The sequence below is a fragment of the Brassica napus genome, chromosome C6 (assembly GCF_020379485.1).
Source record: "Brassica napus cultivar Da-Ae chromosome C6, Da-Ae, whole genome shotgun sequence".
In the NCBI taxonomy this organism is placed as follows: domain Eukaryota; kingdom Viridiplantae; phylum Streptophyta; class Magnoliopsida; order Brassicales; family Brassicaceae; genus Brassica; species Brassica napus.
The window spans coordinates 31437052-31451948 of record NC_063449.1 but is presented as its reverse complement, the minus strand read 5'-3'; the positions used below and the strand labels follow the sequence as shown (position 1 = coordinate 31451948).

The 14897-nt window shown below is 35.0% G+C and overlaps 1 pseudogene; it reads left to right on the top strand.

The window, feature by feature from the left end:
* Window positions 1–3668: 3668 nt before the first annotated feature.
* Window positions 3669–12821, top strand: LOC125588472 (annotated as a pseudogene).
* Window positions 12822–14897: the final 2076 nt, after the last annotated feature.

Below are 14897 nucleotides of genomic sequence, written 5' to 3'. Positions count from 1 at the left end.
GGGTAAGTCTGGGGGAGTTGATAGACCATGGATTTGACCCACTTTTACCCATGGTTTATAAGTGTTTTAATTACTAATTATTATATTATAGAGTCTATTTAGAGTATTTATAGGATCAAGAGTGATTTGGAGGAAAATGATGATTTTGGAGCATTTTGTAGATATTTGGAGTAAACACCCGAGATGACCATCGAGCTCGACCATCGGTCGATATTGAAGAGGAATAATCGATCGATGTTCACATCTTGACATCGATCGACAGCGAAGCGCGCAGAAAGCCTGTTTGGTCACAGCCGACTTAGAGCCCAATTCTTCACAAATTTGCAAGAATACTCCTGACGAGTTTTAACCTAATTATATTAGCTTTGCCAACATGTTAGAGGTAAAGTGTGCTTTCTTGTTTTACTATTTTACACAGCAAATGTTTTCTAAGATTTTTAGTAAATTGGAGAGATCCAAAGTTATTTGTGATTGGAACTCCATTAATATCTATCTATTATTCTAATGCAGTTTTCATACCTATTTGTTGTTATGAATTGCTTGGCCATGTCTGAGTAGTTCTCTTGTTAGATTTTAGGGTTTAAATATGTTATGAGGGATTATCCTCAACTATAGATTGCTAAGTTGTGATATTAATCAATAGGATTGTCATTAATGCATGATTCTAGATTAGCTACCTAGAACTTTCCCTAGGATTGTTAGATATAAGCGATAGCTTTCATCTCATCATGAAACCATTCTAATTGAGTAAGGCGAGAGCTGATCTAGTGAGCTTAGTGAGTACATCCAACCCGCACATTAACGCTTGACCAATAGCGTCGATCGATATTCAAGTAGACTAATTGGTCGACGTTTCGAATAGTGCATCGATCGATATTCATATATAATTATCAATCAACACTGGTCAATAGACGAACCTAGAAAGAGAGAGCCTAGTGGTTCGTTTATAAGTGTTGAGCTCTACAATATCATGCATGCAACTTGTTAGGCATCTATAGGATTATAATTCCAAATTTCCCTGAATAAAAACCCTAAGTCTAGCTATTTCCTTATAAGCACCAAAACCTCAACTAATCAATCGAGCAATAACTTGCTCAACAACTGCAACTTTAAATTTAAATCATTAAACCACCTTGCTTAACAAATCCAATTAGATTTATTAGGTTCCCTAGCTCCTTGTGGATTCGATCCGTAAGTACTACAATTGAACCTATTATTTGAGAGAGTAATTCACTCCTTAGGGTCATTTAAGTGATATCACTAATTAAAAAAATTTCTTACGGGGGACCCTCTCTCTCTCTCTCTAGAACCCTAGCTGTCAATTTTTTTTTTCTCATCTCCGACTGAGGGACCGGTGGCTGATAGCTTTCAAAGCTTGGTACCGGCCCCTTAAGATACTTCCTTTTCGTTTTTGATGTGTTTAATTTCGACTCAAATCTGACGGTTACGTTGACGTTGATGGATCTTATGTGTTGGTGTGAGTTTTGATGTTATTCACATAATTCTTATTTGTGTTAGACCAAAAAATCGATGTGTTGTGCCAGATTGGAAGGTTGATGATATGACTTCTCTGTCTATCTTGTTTCTTTTTGTTCTTCTTTTCTATGGTATCGTTGCTTCATCTGGAAGCTAGGTTATGTTATTGCTTAAGATTGATCTCTCTTCAAGGCTTATTGGACACGTTATATGTTTACATTGATTTGGTTGGCTGTTGATGCATTCCCATAGTGATGCGACCATCAAACCAGTAGCTGAACAGCATGTCGACCCAACGTTCCACTTAAGCAGCCAAGGTGCCAACCAGAACGTACGTGCACTAAAAATGCTATATCTTACAAACCAGGAGGTCTTTAAAGATGAATCCAATTTTTTCGGAAGGCCAGCTAAAAAATTCATCACCCAGGTGTAGAACTACAAGACAATATTGAAAGATATAGAATTTATGAATTTTACAAGTTGGAGGTTCCCCAGCCCATCCGTTTACGAGTATTGTCCTTTAGAAGACAATTTCAGCCAAACCAAGAAGCGGACAGAGCCAAACTAAATTGTGGACTTCAAGAGCGATCTCGTATGGATCTAGGAAGCCCAAAATCAAGAGAAATGGACGAGGGAAATCGAAGATATAACCAGTTTCCCAAAACTGGTTATAAAGAGCCTATTATGGAAAGATTGCATAATCAATTGGTCCAAACATTTCCAAACCGAGATCAGGAAACCAGGACATATCCTACACGATCCAAGGATTCCAGAAGACATTCTAAAAGAGTTTAGGTGGACCAGCATGCAGAGGAACAGGCGAATCTTCATGGCCATCAACTTTCGTTTTTCGGCCATGTTCACACTAGGAGGAGTAAACGAGTTTTCACTACAACTCTTTGAAGACCAACGGCCATATTATTCATCACAGGACTTCAGAAGCATATCAGGAAGGCTCCTAAACCGTGGAATCATTCAGAAGTTGTCCAGATACAAGATCATCCACGTTTCCCTTTTGAAGGCACAAATCGAACTAACGGCTAGTTTTCATGGAGCCACCAAAGCCTTCTCATCCAAGTCTTTTATTTCGTTTTTATTTATTTCCTCATGTAATTTTATGACTGTTAGAGAGTCCCAGTAATCGAGCCGATAAAGCTCAAGTTGTTTCTTCAATGTAAATTACCCCTTGATCACTGAAAGTAATAAGAAATTGTTTTTCTTTTAAAATAAAGTTGTGAATTCTTTGTTGTTAGTTCTCTAGTTCTTTGTGTGTGATTCGCTAAGACCTATTGAAGCCAGTCTAGGGAGCCTTGTGTGATTCAAGACTAACTGTTCGTCCATTGATTGAGAGAGTCAATCCATATCCATCTATCCATCCCATCCACCGGCCAAGGCTTGAGAGTGTTATACAACCAGCAAGCTTAGATCCATTGCATCCATCAATCCGACTATTATTCTCATCTCATTACCTTCTTATTCTCTGTTTTGTTATCAGTATCATTCACATCTCATTCATCTTTCAATTATTTCAGGTTATCAAGTTGGATATTGGCCATATCGACCATTAGACCTCATCTAGGGTAAATATATCCGATTTGAACCTCAGAAACCAATTTGGTCGACCCAGAATTTGGGCTTATCATTTGGTATCAGAGCTCAAGCTCCTGAATCTGGTGATATCAATCCATTCATCATCTGTTTTGCATTTGTTTCATTTATAAAAACATTAAAAAAAAACATAAAAATCGCATTGTTTGCATTTTTTTGTCCATTTTTGCATTTGCTTGTTCTTGGTGTTTAAAACCAGGGAAAGACACGACAAAGATAACCATGTACTTGTTTTGATTCATAGAAATTTGAAAAGCCAAAAGAAATCGTGTTTGCATTAAGTTGTTTGCTTAGTTTCCATTTCGGGTTATTCACTTATTATAAAAAAAGGAGAGTAAATCTTGGTTTTTGCTTTGTTTTAATTCTTAAAATTATAAAACCAAAATAAAAAGTTAATTTCATTGTTTAGTTTATATACTTCGTGTTTCCATTTGTTTCAATTTTCAAAAAGAAAAAAAAGATACTAAGTTTCCATTTTCTTTGTTCTTTCTTATTCTTCTTTCCTTTCTTTTGTTAAGCCACGACTTCATTCTTCTTTTTCTATTTGTGCAAGGTAACCTCTGAGAAAGATAGAGAATACGGCAATGGAAGATTATTCAGAAGAAGAGGAATCTTATGATTCAAGCCAAGACTCCAATCATGATGAAACCGACCAAGGATGGTCTAGTGAGGAGGACGGCAGTAATGGATCATGGTCTGCTGATGAATACTCTAATTCAGATTATGAAAACGACCCTGGTGAAGAAGTACCTAGGGGAACCACCTGATTACTCACATGATGATACCAGCCACCAAAGAGAGTATGAGGGAGAAACTGAATCAAATATCAGTTTCAAGGAAGGAGATGAATGCCATGGAGAAGAGACAGAACGTGATAATCCTGAAGCTGACCAGGAAGACTCATGGCAAGAGGAACCTTACGATACTTCCTTTTCATTTTTGATGTGTTTAATTTCGAGTCAAATCTGACAGTTACGTTGACGGTGATGGAGCTTATGTGTGGGTGTAAGTTTTGATATTATTCACATGATTCTTATTTGTGTTAGACCAAAAAATCGACGGGTTGTGCCGGATTGGAAAGTCGATGGTATGACTTCTCTGTCTATCTTATTTCTTTCGTTCTTCTCTTCTCTGGTATCAATGCTTCATCTGGAAGCTAGTTATGTTATTGCTTAAGATTGATCTCTCTTCAAGACTTATTGGACACATGTTATATTGTTTACAATGATTTGGTTGGCTGTTGATGCATTCCCATAGTCCCTACTGGTGTGCGTGAGTTGTTTCACTTCTTTGTGCCACATGCATTGTCCTCTTGTAGTTTTGGTGTTGTGAGTTGCTCTAAGTTTTTGAGGCATCATATGTCCTAACAAGAGAGGTTTTGTTCTCCTCCTCGATTCCCACTGTAATCAATAGTTTTCTTTTAAAATTTGAGATATGGAGCTTTGATCATGCTCACTGGAAACACTGATGAGTGCAGACGTATCCGGGTGACATCATGTAATGTAAGTTTATCTATATTATTAAAACTGAACTAACTTTTGGTACTGTTTGAAAACATGGAACAATATTAAATAAGAATTGTTGGGAAACATGGATAACAATATAAAAAACAAGTATAATGTCATTTTAGTAATTTCATTAATATAGTTACATTAATTGTCTTTCCATATTTCACTCAGTTCCAAATTTTCACTAATTATAGTACATTAACAATACATCACTTTATTATTTATATTGCCATAATAATAGTGCATATTTTTATTTATTAGTTAATCAACATTAAATTTGTGCCAATTATTAGTTACACTAACCACTTTTATACTCACTTTTAATGAAGAGTAAAATACACTTATACCCCTAGGGTGAACTAATCTAGACTTAGAGTTTAGAGTTGAAGGTTCGGGTAGAGTTTTTGGAATGTAAAATTTATGATTCTAATAAATATATAAATAAATACTTAAAAATATAATTAAAAAAAGGTTTCAAACATAATTTTCAATTTTCAAAAAGAAATTTTGAAAAAAAATAAAAAAAAAAATATTTCGAAAAAACAAATTAAAAAACAATTTACAAAAAAAGTTCGAATTTGAAAAAGTATAATTGGAAAACATTAAAAAATTATTAATTATTATTATTATTTTTTATTTAAATAATGATTTATTTTATATATAGATAACAAGGGTATAAGAGTCTTTTGCCACTTAATGAAGAAAATATTTTTGAAAATGTCCCTTTAGTGGTGGTAAAGATGAAAAGTGGTATCATGAATGTGGTAAACATAAAATTTTCTCAATTATTAAATAAAAAATGTAAAAGAACTTGATTTTGCAACTTCTAAACTATTAAACCAGAAGTACATTTAGTACTTAGTCCTGAGTTTTCCTAAATAATTACTAAAGAATGTCACTGACCTATTAAACTGTCGTTTTAGACTTTTCTTAAACCAACTAAAATAAATTGACGTTATTTCACCTTAAATTACGTGTATCTTAAACCTAAAATCAAATCACGGGATACGAGTCGCCTCTTTCTCTCTGATCACATCTCCATCTTTAAAAGAGAGAGCAATTTCTGGCACATCGGAATTTCTTTCGACCATGGCGAGACTGTTTTGTTTTAGTTTTATATTTCGATCTATGATCGATTTTATGTTGTGATTTTCAATATTCCGATCAATTCCTTCAAGTTTATATTTCTTTCATCGGTTGAAGTTGATTAAATAAAGTTTCAGTTTTTTTTTTACTTAAGTTTCAGTCTTTCGGGATGGGTTTTGTTTGTAATATATTGCTCTCGGTTAAGACTGATTTTCAATCCATCTTAGATTGGATTTAATGGTGTCTCACCGGTTTCAATTGATTTTATTCCTTCTCTTACTTTTCTTGGTGAATCTCTTATGTTTCTAGGGAGTAATATCAGAGATATCCCTTTGCTGTCCGTCCTGATTGGGCTGTCTTAATATCCTCGCGGTGGTTTTCTGATGAAGAGGGGATGCGCTTCTCTAGCAGCTGAGCATAACCGATGAAGAGGAAGATTAAGGCGACAAAGGTGAAACGGGCAGAGTTTTGGGTCAAGATTCAGATGCATGAGATTTGAAAGGCGGACATTGACGGTGGTGATCTTCAGAGTCAAAGACTGTTCGAAGCGGTCGGTGACGTGTCCAACTTGCTTCCTCACGAAGACATGAATGTATTTGTGTTTTCGTTTTGGGCCTTGGTCCAATTATGATATAATTGACCCAAGACATTTTTATAAAACTTCTATTGCCGGTAAAGAAAAACAAAAAGATAAATCCAAAATCACGTCATCATCCCCACAGCACTTTCCAAGTAATCAATAGCAAAAAAATATGTTTCTGTTTTTTTCCAGAAAAAACAATATATGGGCTTGGGTCTATTATATAAAGATCCATAAAGTAATTGTAAATTATGATGTACCAAATTTTTAATCATAACAAAATGGCCCAAGTCACTTAATTAAATTAGGCTTACTAAATTAAATTTTCAACGAGCTGTACTTATTTTTGAATGTTTTTTTTTGGTTACTTGCTTTTTACTATTTTATTTATGTTTTTGTCTAAGTAATGTATTTGTTTAAAAAAAATCTCTATTTCAAATTTGAACTTTATATTCAACTTTACATCAAAATATTTATAGTATAATTAAATTAAAACTCACAAGTATTATTAAAACTCTAATATTTGACATTTTAATGTTTATTTTACCAAATAAAATGAATATGAGCACAATAAAAAAAATCTCATAGTTTATAAATGGAGGTTAAACACATTGAACAAGACACACCAATGTCAAAACTTAATAACCTATGAATCTATTACAAGAATTTAAAAAATTAAATTTATGGCATTGTCAAAATTTTAAAAACATGTAATTATGAAAAATAAAACATTTTACTATTTTATTTATGTTTTTGTCTAAATAATGTATTTGTTTTTCAAAAATCTCTATTTCAAATTTGAACTCTGTATTCAAAACTTTACATCAAAATATTTATAATATAATTAAATAAAAACTCACAAGTATAATTAAAACTCTAATATTTGACACTTTAATGTTTATTGTAGCAATAAAATGAATATAAGCACAATGCAAAAAACAATCTTATAGTTTATAAATAGAGGTTAAACACATTGAACAAGACACACACCAATGTTCAAAACTTAATAACCTATGAATCTATAACAAGAATTTAACCAATTAAATTGATGGTATTGTCAAAAATTAAAAACACATAATTATGAAAAACAAAATCCGCGCGCCCGCGCGGATCAAAAGCTAGCATATTATTAAAACTAAAGTACTTTTTGGTACTGTTTGGAAATATGAATAGCAATATAAATGAGAATTATTTGGAAACATGGATACGAGTATAAAAAAGAAATATAATGTCCTTTTAGTAATTTCATTAATATAATTATATTAATTGTCTTTCCATATTTCACTCAGTCTAACTATTTCATTAATTATATTACCTTAACAATACATCACATCATTAATTATATTGACATAATAATAATAGTGCATATTTTTATTTATTAATTAATCAACATTAAAACTATGAAAATAAAAATGTGAAATAACTGGATTTTGCATATGGTTAAACGTTCGTTTTAGTTTGTTTTACTAAAACTTTTTTTAATATTTTAGTTTCAATCTGTGTAAATTGCGTAGCTAAAAACATAATTCAAAAACAGGTTTTTGTGAATAAAATAATAACTTAAATCAAAATAATAAAAATGTATTATATTTATTGTAATTCTATATAATACCACTTGCATCGACATCCACCACATGGACAAGATTGTTTATATCACATTCACAGTATGTCACGTCTCCCTTTGTACCATATTAGGCGTTGTGACACGCGCTGAATCAGTCAACAGAGAGTATCTAAAAGCTTTCCAATCCCACTGCAAAAAAAAACTGCAGAATGGAGTGAAAAATACAGTCATGTACTTACAAAAAATATATTATTCTATATATGGAGTAATGCCTTTTTTAATTGTTCATGACTGCATTTTCCACTTCATTTTGCAATTTTTTTTACAGTGGGGTTGGAGATACTCTAAAGTTCTGTCTGTTGGCTAAAAGTCAATAATATCTTAACTGTCTTCATATGAAAAGACAATGGACGGTAAGAAACGGGTCTCTGATTTGTAGGAATAGAATCAATGGGTAACAAATGCCTTTTGGGTACACAACTCTGGTTTGATGTACGATAAGAAGATAACACTTGAAGACTGCATTTTTTCTTTTGATTAATCTAGAGTATTTTAGACCTATGAAAATGTTCAGACTAATTTTCAAGAGGAGGTGCAGCCCACAGATGGATTCTCTCTTCGAATATTCAAATGAGCCGTAATCAATAGGCTCATATCTGCGTGGCCACATTTGGAGCTAATAATTTCGCACTGATTTTCATCACACTTACTTCTCTCTGTACACAGTGTGCAACAAATCTCGTTTGGAACAATAATAATTGGCATTTTGTTATCAAACTATAACCAGCATAAGCTTCTTTGAGAAAGACTCTACCCCTTGCTCCTTTGTTAGTAATGTAGAAGATCCCTTGCGAACAAACCGGACATGCTTCTCGAGATTCTTAGAAGAATGTTTCCATGTCTCTGTGCTTGAATGGTGTCATGCCAGTACGCAACCACCCCAATATTCTCAATTTTCTATGAATAAAACAATACCATTACCCGTACTTTATCTCTATATTCTAAACATGTTTTCTTTTGCATACTAAAAAGAAAAGCACAAAGATATAGACATTTATGTTACAAAACAAGAATTATTATAAAAATAATTATATTGTGTTATTGTTTACAACCTTGAAACAACATGTATAAGTATTACTTAAATTATACCTATTATTATCCTTTTTAATATACAATATAGCACATTATGTTATAAATCATATTGTGGATGTCCATAACCGGCCCGGTTCATAACCGGCCCAATGCTAGAGAGAGAGAGTAAGCCGCGAGGAGAGAGAGAGAATTGACATCTTGCCTTTTTCTTATTATATTATGATTTGTACTCTTTCCATATTTGTATTTCCTTTCTTTAGTCTTTTCATTATTCTATGACGGTGTAATTCCCTATATATAAAGGGTTCCTTGTGTTTATGAATAATAACAGAAACATACAGTTCACAACAAGTTATCAGCACGATCACGCTCTAAACCCTAAGCTAAACAAACCTTAGTCGGCGAATCCATAATCCTCTCGACGATAACCCTAACCGGCGAGAACTCCCGATCATGAACCCTAAACCTAATACTCATCCTGTTCCGTTCGTGACACGATCTCAGCCCGCGACTTCAGACCGTCTCAGCTCGATCCCGAAACAAGATCTCAGCCAGCTCGCGATAGACGACTCGATACTGCTCGCGATAGCAGCTTGTTTCCCGCTCGCGGTCAGACGTTCTCAGCTTCAGCTCGCGTTCCCGATACCAGCAAGGACAGCTCGCGATCCGTTCCAGCTCTAGACGATCTCAGCTCGTTCGTATCAACATCAACGTTCAGTTCGCGTTCATCATCTCATTGGCGGTCCATTCAACCCTACTAGAGGTTGAGCTAACCCGAAACTCTAATGAGTAATCATAAGAACCCATAATCGAATGTTGATTGCTTGATATAAATTGGAACCATAAAACCTAATCGAAAACCTAGGGTAATAGATCAAAACTCCAATGAGTAAATCGAAGCTCATAATCATAAGTTCGATTCCCTAAACCCCATTGATCTAATGATCAAAATCGAAACCCTAATATGTATTACCCTAGCCGCATACATGCTTCTTGCATGAATGCATGAAATCGATTAAAACCCTAAAGCTAATGCATAATCGATTTTATCCAAACCCTAATTAATCTTTGAAATAGAAATTGATTGTTTGAATGATTGTATGTCTGGATATAGTATGCTAACCTTGATTATTTAAAATCGTATTGCTAGTTTCGATATATTGAAATTCGAAACCCTAATGTCTTGGAATAAAATCGAACTTGATTGAATTTAAATATGATCACATAGAAATTCATATGCTAGGATTGCTAAATTCATAACTGAAATTGATTGATTGAATGAATTGACATTGGAATCGTATTGCTTGTTTTGATCAAAACTCTAATTTTTGAAAATCGAATACTAGCCTTGATTGTTTTAATCGAATCCTTGAAACTGAAACTTATTGCATGATTCGTTTGAATTAGAAATTGCTTGCTAGGTTAATTGATTGATGCATTCTCGTCTTGATAAAAATCAGGCTAGCATGATAGTTTTCATACATTCCCGAATGAACCCTAATTGATGCATTCTCGCATAGATTGATTGAATATGATGCATTGCTTGACTGTTTGATTGCAATTACACATTGAACACTTAGAAAACCGTTTGCTAAAATTGAAAACGAATGAACATTGCTTGAACTTTGCTCGGCCGTGAGGCTTATCTTGTAGCCGTGTAGCTTGTTTGTACCATGCATGCCTAATCGTATGAACTGATTGCATATAGAATCCGAATGCTAAGATTGAACATGTATGCATGCATAATCAAATGTCATGTTTGCATCATACCTAGAATCCGATTGTCCTTGCATCATATCCGAATTATATCTCGATTGCTAGGATGTAAACCGCATGAACATATAGAATGCTAAGATTGATCATATATATTGTCTTGGCCGTGCGGCTTGTTTGCACTATACATAGAAATCTGATTGTCTTGTATGCATCATAGGAACACTATAATCTTAAGATTGAAATATATGATTTCAGATGTCGAAAATCAACAACTTGGATTTTGCTGCCCTAAATCTCTCTGGAGATAATTACTTGCAATGGACACTTGATACTAAGATCATATTGAAATCCAAGGAACTCGGTGAATGTATCACCGAGGGCAATAATGCAAGTGAGAAATATAGATACAGATCGATATTGATTATACTTCATCATCTTATTGAGAGTCTCAAAGATCAATATTTGACTATTGAGAATCCTCTAGACCTTTGGACAGAGTTGAAAACGAGATATGATCACCAGAGAACGATGTTATTACCAAAGGCTATGTATGATTGGAGGAATCTCAGAATCCATGACTTTAAGTCCATGGACGAGTATAACTCAGCCCTGTTTAAAATAGTTTTGAAATTGAAACTGTGTGGTGAGGATATAACGGATAAGGATATGCTTGAGAAAACCTTTTTCACCTACCACACAAGCAATGTGTGTTACAACAACAGTACCGTGAGAAGGGCTTCTCTACTTATGCTAATCTGATCTCTTGTCTCTTGCTCGCTGAGCAGAATAATGAGTTGTTGATGAGGAACAGTGAATTGAGACCTCCTGGAACAAACTCATTACCTGAGGCACATGCGACCGTAGAGGCTAAGAAAGAGTCGAGCCATGTTCAGAGTGATAGCCAACACGGCCGTGGGCGTGGAAAATGGCATGGACGTGGTGGTCGAGGCTGAAACTCGTTTTGTCGAGGCCGAGACAACTCATATGGCCGTGGCTCCTATGGAGGCCGTGGTACATCATTCAAGCCACAAAACTCGACCAAATCCGTGTTTAATAGATGTGGTACAGATAATCATTGGGCTAAGACATGTAGGACTCCCAAAAACCTTGTTGACCTCTACCAAGAGAGTTTGAAAGGGAAGAATCCTGAAGCTCATATGACTTATCAAGATGTTGAAGAAGATTTCAATCATAAACAAGATGATATCATAGATTATGAGACTTCTGATTGTTTAAAAGATCAAAGTTGATTTCGGCCATCTATTTTTTGTGTTCTCTGCTTTGTGTTTTCTATGTTTTGATTTTTTTTTTGAACTTGTTTTGAATCTTAACGAATGAAAGTTTTTATAAAAGAAGTCTCTAAAGTATCATTCTAAGAGAAGCCTATTGAGCTTTAAAGACATTTGAATGAATGTTTTTCATATTGAGACTAAAGGCGAAGGAAACAAAGAGTTCTTTCAGATCATCGAGATCGGCCAAGGACATAAGAAAGTCCTAAAGTCCTTTAAAGACTATAAGTCTTGATAATGCTGGTGAGTTCACGTCCCAAGCTTTTAATGATTACTGTATGTCCATGGGGGTAAGTGTGGAACACTCTGTGGCACATGTACATACACATAACGGCTTGGCCGAATCATCCATAAAACGAATTCAACTAATAGCTAGACCATTCCTTATGAGGTCTAAACTTCCGGCCACAGCTTGGGAACACGCGGTCTTGCACGCAGCCAAACTGATTCATATAAGGCCGTCTAGTGAACATAAATATTCCCCATCACAATTGCTTACGGGTCATGAGCCAGACATATCCCATCTTAAGACATTTGGCTGTGCTGTCTATGTGCCAATTGCACCACCACAGAGAACAAAGATGGGAACTTAAAGGAGGATGAGGATATATGTTGGATATGAATCTCTCATGATTATAAAATACCTTGAGCCAACTACGAGTGATTTATTTAAGGTCAGGTATGCGGATTGTCACTTTGATGAATCCGAACATCCAACATTAGGGAGAGATAATAATAAGTTGGTAAAAGAGATTACACGGAATCAAACATCCTTATCTTGGCAAGATCCTCGGACTCAGGAATGTGATTTAGAAGTCCAAAAGATTATACATTTATAAAAGCTAGCTAATCAATTGCCAGATTCCTTTGCTGACCCAAAAAGAGTGACTAAGTCATATATACCAGCTGCTAATGCACCAATCAGAATTGATGTTCAAGAGGGACACAATCAAGTTGCTACAGAGTCTAGACAACATTTGAAATGTGGTAGACCAATAGGTTCCAAAGATAAGAAACCTCGGAAGACAAAGAAAGGTGCAGATAATAAAACCAAGACTTAGCCGCGGCCGATCCCAAAATCCTAATAGCGATCCCGGCCGATCATGAATGCTTAGATGCAGCCGGCCCTGATGTATCTAATCCTGATTCTGGGGACGCCAAGATTCAAGGTATTGAAGGTCCTGATAATAATGAGATCTCAATAAACAATGTCTTGTCTGGGATACAATGGAACAGAAAGAATGTCGACATTGATGATATATTTGCATGCAATGTAGCACTTGAAATCATGGATTTAAGTGAGGATCATGAACCCACGTCTATTTATGAGTGCATTCAACGATCAGATTGGATCAAATAGAAAGAAGCTATAAACGTGGAGTTAAACTCTTTGAAGAAGAGAGATGTCTTTGGACCAATAGTCCGGACACCATATGATGTTAAACCAGTCGGCCATAAATAGGTTTTTGTGAGAAAGAGAAACGAACATGGCAATGTCGTTAGATATAAAGCACGGCTTGTTGCACAAGGATTCTCACAGAGACCAGGAATAGATTATGAGGAGACATACTCCCTTGTGGTGGATGCTACTACTTTTAGATTCCTGGTAAGTCTGGCCATAAGAGAGAAATTAGACTTGCGGTTAATGGATGTTGTAACTGCATACTTATATGGGACACTGGATAATGAGATTTATATGAAAGTACCAGAGGGTATAAAGTTGAAAAACAAATCGAGTACTCGAGAACAACACTGTATAAAGTTGAATAAGTCACTTTATGGATTGAAACAATAAGGCCGAATGTGGTACAATAGGTTAAGATAGTACCCAGAGAGAGAAAGATACAAGAATGATCCGATCAGCCCTTGTATTTTTATAAATAAATTCGGCCAGGGCTTTTTGATTATAGCAGTGTATGTTGATGATTTGAATATCCTAGGAACCTCTTGAGAGATCTTCCAAACAATTGAATATCTTAAGAAAGAATTCGAGATGAAAGATCTTGAAAAAATAAAGTTTTGTTTGGGATTACAGCTTGAGTACATTAAAGATGGAATCCTTTTGCATCAAATGACATATACATAGAAAGTACTCAAGAGATTTAACATGGCCGAGTCTCACCCATTGTCGAGCCCCATGGTCGTGAGGTCCCTCGTCCTGGACACTGATCCGTTCCGTCCCAAGATGGATGATGAAGATGTCATTGGTCCCGAAGTGCCATATCTGAGTACCATAGGAGCTTTGATGTATCTGGCTAGTCATACACGACCAGATATAAGTTTTGTCGTGAATCAATTGCCTAGATTTAGCTCTTGTCCGACCCAAAGGCACTGGGATGGGATTAAACATATTCTTCGTTACCTGCAAGGAACGAAAGACTTGGGTTTATTTTACCCACGAGCTTTAGAATGCCGGCGAGGTCCAAGTCGTCCAAATGAGTGTTGGAATTCATACCGGTTTATAATGATTAATAAATCTACTTAAATTCAGTTTGCCTAGAATCTCATGTCATTACTGAAATAAATCTAGATCTTACGGTTTTGAATATACCTGGTTATTCGCAGTGGAAAGGTGAATAAACCAAGCCGAGATTTTAAACACTCCAAACGTCGTGCCTCTACCGGTATCCACACGCACACAAACTGGATCAGCACGGGATGCTAGTGCCGTCGAGATCGAATCTCAGAACTTTGACAAACTCCTTTGTCTCTCTCTTTATTAAGTTAGGGTTTTCTCTTAGTCGCACTTGGCATATAAACGTCTTTCAGTTTTATAACAAACTTCGACTTAACCTAATTCTCATAATTAGGAACTTGGGCCAAACCCATTAATATATATATATCGATCCCAACGTGAATGAGATCACTATCTCCTTTTCCACGTGATAAGTATAAAATACATATACTTATTATTATATCACATATAATATATATATATATATAAAATATATATATAATGTTATTCCTATAACTCTAAT